Genomic DNA, 5877 nt, shown 5'->3' on the forward strand with positions numbered 1-5877 from the left:
CTCCAAGAGCTCCAGGGTGTTGGCGTAGAGGATATTGAGGCGGCTGCCTCCGTCCATCAACACCTTGGAGAGTCGGGTGTTGCCGATAATCGGGTCGACAACAAGTGGGTACTGCCCGAGGATTCGGAACATGGTTGGGGTGGTCATCTCGATCAAAGGTGATCGCCTCCTAGACCTAGTCGAGGTACCGGGGAGTGGCCACCTTGACCGAGAAGACCTCTCGGCGTTCCCTCTTTCGCTGCTGCGCCATAAGGCACGCCGAGGGTCCGCCGAAGATCATGAAGGCAGTTGTGTACCTCAGGGGAATCCAGTCGTCCTTGTCATCGTCCCGGTCACCGGCTGCCCTTCTGCTTGGCGTCAGTCGTCGGGGAGCCCGAGCCTGGCGTAGTAATGCCACAGCATGGAGCAATCCTCAAGGGCGTGCTTTACCAGGGCCTTGGTGGTAAGGGCATGGTTTCTTAAGCATGTCGTCGAAAGGCCTAGGGCCTCTAGGGCCTCGGGGATTCTTGCGTTCTGTGGCCGCGACTAGATCGGCCTCGAGGACGGCCCGCTTCCCCTGGCGATCCTTTTTCTTTCTTTTGGGCAAGTGGGGAACCGAGGCCTCAGGGGCCTCATCCCTCTGCTTCCCCTTGGCGTCGTTCTCGGGGAAGATGGCCCCTACAGCCTCTTCGCCCGAGGCAAAGTTGGTGGCAATGTCGAGGAGCGTGGCAGCCGAGCGCGGCATGTTCCGGCCTAATTCTCGGACCAAGTCTCGGTAGGTGGTGCCGAAGAGGAAAGCCTGGACGATTTCTGAATCGCCGACACTGGGCAACTCGGTGCACTATTTAGAGAAGCGCCGGATGAAGTCTTGGAGAGACTCGTCTGGTTTCTGGTGATAGCTCTTAAGGTCCCAGGAGTTTCCAAGGCGCACGTATGTGCCTTGGAAATTCCCGATGAAGATCCTAACCAAGTCGTGCCAGTCGTGGATCTGAGAGGGAGGAAGGTGCTCAAGCCAGGCTCGCACCGAGTCTGACAAGAGCAAGGGAAGGTTGCAGATGATGAGCAGGTCATCGTCCGTGCCACCTAGCTGACAAGCTAGGCGGTAATCGGTGAGCCAGAGCTCGGGGTTGGTCTCGCCGCTATACTTTGTGAGGTTGGCTGGCTGGCAAAACCAGGCTGGAAACTGAGCATTGCGGATGGCTCTGCTGAAGACTTGGGGGCCGGGTGGTTCGGGAGAAGGACTGCGGTCCTCCCCACTGTCGTAGCGGCCGCCTCAATGCGGATGGTAGCCTCAGGCGGGCCCCTCACTGTCGTGGCGTCGTCGTCGGCCGACCACCTCGTGGTCACCCTGCGCCTCGTGTCGGTTGTTGAGGCGGTCATGGACCGAGGGGACCCTATTGATTATTGGCGCCCGAGCGGGTTCGGGACAAACCGAGGCCTCCCTATTCTGTCGATGTGGTGCTAAGGGGAGGTCCGAGATGGCTTCGTGCCGCCGAGAGGCGAAACTCTCTGCCTGCTGCACCATGGCAGTCTCGAGGAGATCCTGGAGCTCACCACGAACTCGTCGCCCTTCCGTGGTAGAGGGCTCGGACATCGCGCGCACTAGCATCACCGTAGCCGCGACATTCTGGCTAGCGCGATTGAAGATTGGGGGACAATCGTCCCCTTCGTCGTCGTTGATGCGGTGGTGTACGTCGCGAGCCCGTCGCCGGGCTCCTCCGCAGTCACCGTAGCCCTGCTGCTCCTGCTCGAGAGTGTTTCGGAGTTGTTGTAGAAGGAGCCGATCTTGCTCAACCTTGGCCTGAAGCTCACGGAGCTGCTCGAGGTTCGGGCATCGAAATTGTCCGAGGGCAAGGTTCTCGTTCCGTGCTGCCGGTGGAACAATGCGTGAAGGCGTGGCATCGCCCGTTCCCTGATGAAGTGGAGTGCGGTTGGCTACCCCCTCGTCCTCATCGCCCGTGCTTGGCATCCCAAGTCCGACGTGGAAGCACTCATGAGAGGGATCGTAAGTACCTTCATCGTCAGAATCGGAGTAGCCAAAGCAATAGTCGCTTGCGGCCAAGAAGCAACGCATGGTTTCGCTGTCGTGGAGGTTGGAGAAATTCGCTCCGGCCCATGCCTCATCCTCCTCTGAGGAGTCGGCGTGGGTGTGGGTCGACGCGGTGGTGTCGAAGTCGAAAGCGAAGCGCTGGCGGTGCTCCAAGAGATCCGCGTGAGCGGAAGCGTATGCGTAAGCATAAGAGGCGGCGGCATTTCTCAACCCGAAGGGGTATGGAGAAGGTGCCGTCGCCAGGCTCTGCTCTGGTGGGGTTGGCTCCTCTGAGAGTGGTGGAGCGAAGCTTGATGTCGGGGCATCGCCAGGTGCCACTGGCGTTTCTCCCTTGTCCAGGCTCAGGCTAGATAGGTCCCCAACCAGGGACCTTGCGCAAACAGCTGGTCGTGGGATACCGTCGGAGAGCGGCGAGTCACCCTGAGTTCGCGTAGCATCGGGGTGATCCTGCTCGTGTCGTGCCCGGCGAGCGTGGCGAGAGCGGCCGCCCGGGCGTCGCCTGCGCCTGGGCTACCGGTGCATGATGTCATCGTCAGTAGGCGGGGCTCGGGGTGTGAGAAGTACCATGTCGTACTCGTGCCCTAGAGACATGAACTCCAGGCTCCCAAACCAGACCACCGTGCCGAGACGCAGCGGTCGTACGAGGTCTGCCATCCAGAACTTATTGGGATGACGAAACTGACACGCAGAGGCCCATACCTGGCGCGCCAACTGTCGGTGTTTTAGACCAAGGGATCCTCAACCAACTAGTGAATTTATGTTGCGTGTGTCCCAATCCCGGATGGTGATGCAACGAGACACAAGGTTTATACTGGTTCGGACAATTCGTGCCCTACGTCCAGTCTAGGAGATTGATCTTGTATTCCTTGCACCGAAGTGCTTGTAGTAGGGGGTTACAAGCTAGGTGAGAGAGGGAGCTAGTCCCAGGTCTCGACGGGGAGTGATGTGGGCTACTTGAGACGTTGCTCTCAAGCGGCAGGGAAGTGTGCGTGTTACAGGGTGTTGTTCTTCGTGAGTGCCTCCGTCCCCCTGAAATGACCCAAGTCCTTTCCTTGTATAGTTTGAAGGGAGGACAAAGGTAGTACATGTGCTAACTATATGGCGTCGTGTGAACAGAGGCGGTGTGTCCGAGCCCTGTAGCTTGTTCTTGTGGCGGTGTAGTTGTCGGAATGGTCCGTCCCTGGAGCGCTGTGGCGATGTGCTGGTCACATCCAATCTTGTGCGTCATGGGAGCTCTAGGGCTGCCTCGGAGCGGGTGCGGCGGTCAGCGTGTGGGTCGTTGTGGATTGACTGTGCGCGAGGCCGAGGCTCGGTTGGCGCCAAGACCGAACCGCGGTGGGGGGTCTCGGCAGACATGAATCCCGAGATAACCGAGACCCTGGCGTGGAGTGCTGAGGCCTGGAGGGAGCGGTCGATCTGGTACACTGATTCGGAGGCGATGATGACCCGAGCCAGACTTCCCATGCCGCGTTGTCTTCGAGGCAGGGATTGTGGGGCACAGTGCGGTGCGAGCGCTGATCGTGGGCACAACGCTAGAATACAGTGGCCGGTAATCCCCATCGTGCCCCGTCTCAGTCGGTATGGCACTGATGCGACTTCTTGTCCCGTCAGCCACTCCGTAGTGTTGAGCCGTCGTCCGGCTGAGATTGTGGGAGTGGTTGACGCATTAATGGGACATGACATGCTGTCGAGAAGGCTGGTCGAGGCGAGAGCGACGGGCTATTGTCGAGCTAGCCTCGAGCGATACGGAGAATAGCTGTCTTGCTCGAGGCCGGACGCATGAGGCCTCGGGCGAGATGGAGATTTGGCTCCTTGCCGAGGCCTTTCGCAAGAGGCCTCGCGCGAGGCGGAGATTTCGTCAGGGCGCCGAGCCCTCCCATGCGAGGCCTTAGGCGAGGCGGAGAATCAGTGGGCTCTGACGGGGCCGGTGATGAACCCATGGCTTACCTTCTGGCTTCGTTGTTTTGATGGGATTTAAGTGACTCTTTTGGTGTATGCTCGGGGTACCCCGTTCTATGGTACCCGACACATACCATTTTAGAATCTAAACTAAAATTAGATGTTATAGAAACATGAACTCAAACTGAGTCAGGATAATTTTATTAATCTTTTTGGAATAGATGTAGTATTTTATTTTAAAGATTTATTCAACCTTTTCTTTTGACTAACAAAGATTTATTCGGCTGAAGCAAAAACTATCAAACGATTGACTTCGTAGGTGGGGGTTAAACCGATGAGCTTGATGGGCTATGGCCCATGTGGGCTTTCGTGTAGCACTGGTAAGCTGAGAAGATGCTGCTGGCTTCCTGCCATTTAGCACCACCTCGTGAGGTGAAGGGAGATGAGGCTGGGCTCCGTCTATAAGAGAGGGCAGCTGGCCACCAGTAGAAAGAACGCAGCTGCGTGGTGAGCAGCCTATAATTGGGTTGTGTGACCTATGCAGTTGGCCAAATTCGGTTTAAACCAAATTTTGAATTTGGAATATTTCATATTAAAAGTAGAAAAGTAGAAAACGGTTGAAAAATGTCTAAACCGTTTTCTACTTTTACATTTGAAATATGAAACATCTTAAATGCGAAAACAAAAATGGTAAAGTCGGACAAGAAAATACGGATTCGATCAGATTAAATATAGAAAACGATGCGGTTCGGTTCAAAATATTTCCATTCCGTTTTCATCCTTAGGTACAGTTAAATATCAAGTTTAATTCAAGTCAACATGGAGTTAGTTACCAGTATGTCAAGAGGTGATATGTCCCATAATGATTATGATATGAGACCTCTCTTAATTTTTCACATCATGTCATTGTCGGTAATTGCACTGGTGCATACATACAACATGCATGAGCAGCATTTATTTATATCAGATTGCATAACAAACTACTAAAGATCTAATTTGACGGTTATAATAATATGAGTTTTGCTTCTATTCAAAAGTGCATTAATAACTTAGTGTTAAGAGCATTTGCTTGTCAGTGAAAGGTCATTAAAATTCAAGGCATGTTTGTTATTTTCATTCTTTTTTATTATTATTACTTCAAGGCCTAACAATGGATCCATTATTCCATCCCCGCACCAAACATATTGAAATGGACTTTCATTTTGTGCAGACAAAGATTGCCATATGAGCTTTGGTGTCAAGTTCATATCCTCTTGAGATCATATTGATTGATTATTCACAAAACTAGTTACTGATTAGGTATTTGATAGATTTTAACACAATTTGAACCTTGTAATCAAGGGCGATTCTTTAGATTGAGAGGGCACATTGATTAAATTCAAAAAAGTATAGAGGGATGGCACTTGTATTCTATGTGGCAATAAGAGAAATAAGTTGCTATGTTGTGGAATGTGCATAGCAAAGATTACATAAGTGTTTTGTAGTTGATATTTACCATGCATGAAACCTTGTTTCCATGAGTGAATAGGAGGGCACATAAGAGATTGAATCATTATGGGAAAAAAATCTTTTCACAACACCAACTACGTCCATGGTGCCCCTGATTTCCAGGAGTGAATAGGAGCACTACCACCACCTCAACTTTGATCCTAAACAACAATATTCTTTGTCCCACATTACTTATGTTGTCCCCGCGATGTTGTAGTTCAATCTACTAATAACCTTGACGCTCATTGCATAATTTCTAGATTCTTTTTTAAGAAAAAATATCAATGATGTAAGATAAATTAAGAAAATAAATCTAGCAAGTCTGGTTTGATCCGGTATATGGTTATGTTTATAACTGATGATATAGCAAATTTGTGAACAAAACAAAGGCAATGGTACAAAATATTGGTAGGAGAAGTTAACTAATCCCTTGTGCTATTGCAACACGACATAGAGCTATG

Source organism: Miscanthus floridulus, chromosome 9 (assembly GCF_019320115.1).
Source record: "Miscanthus floridulus cultivar M001 chromosome 9, ASM1932011v1, whole genome shotgun sequence".
Lineage (NCBI taxonomy): Eukaryota > Viridiplantae > Streptophyta > Magnoliopsida > Poales > Poaceae > Miscanthus > Miscanthus floridulus.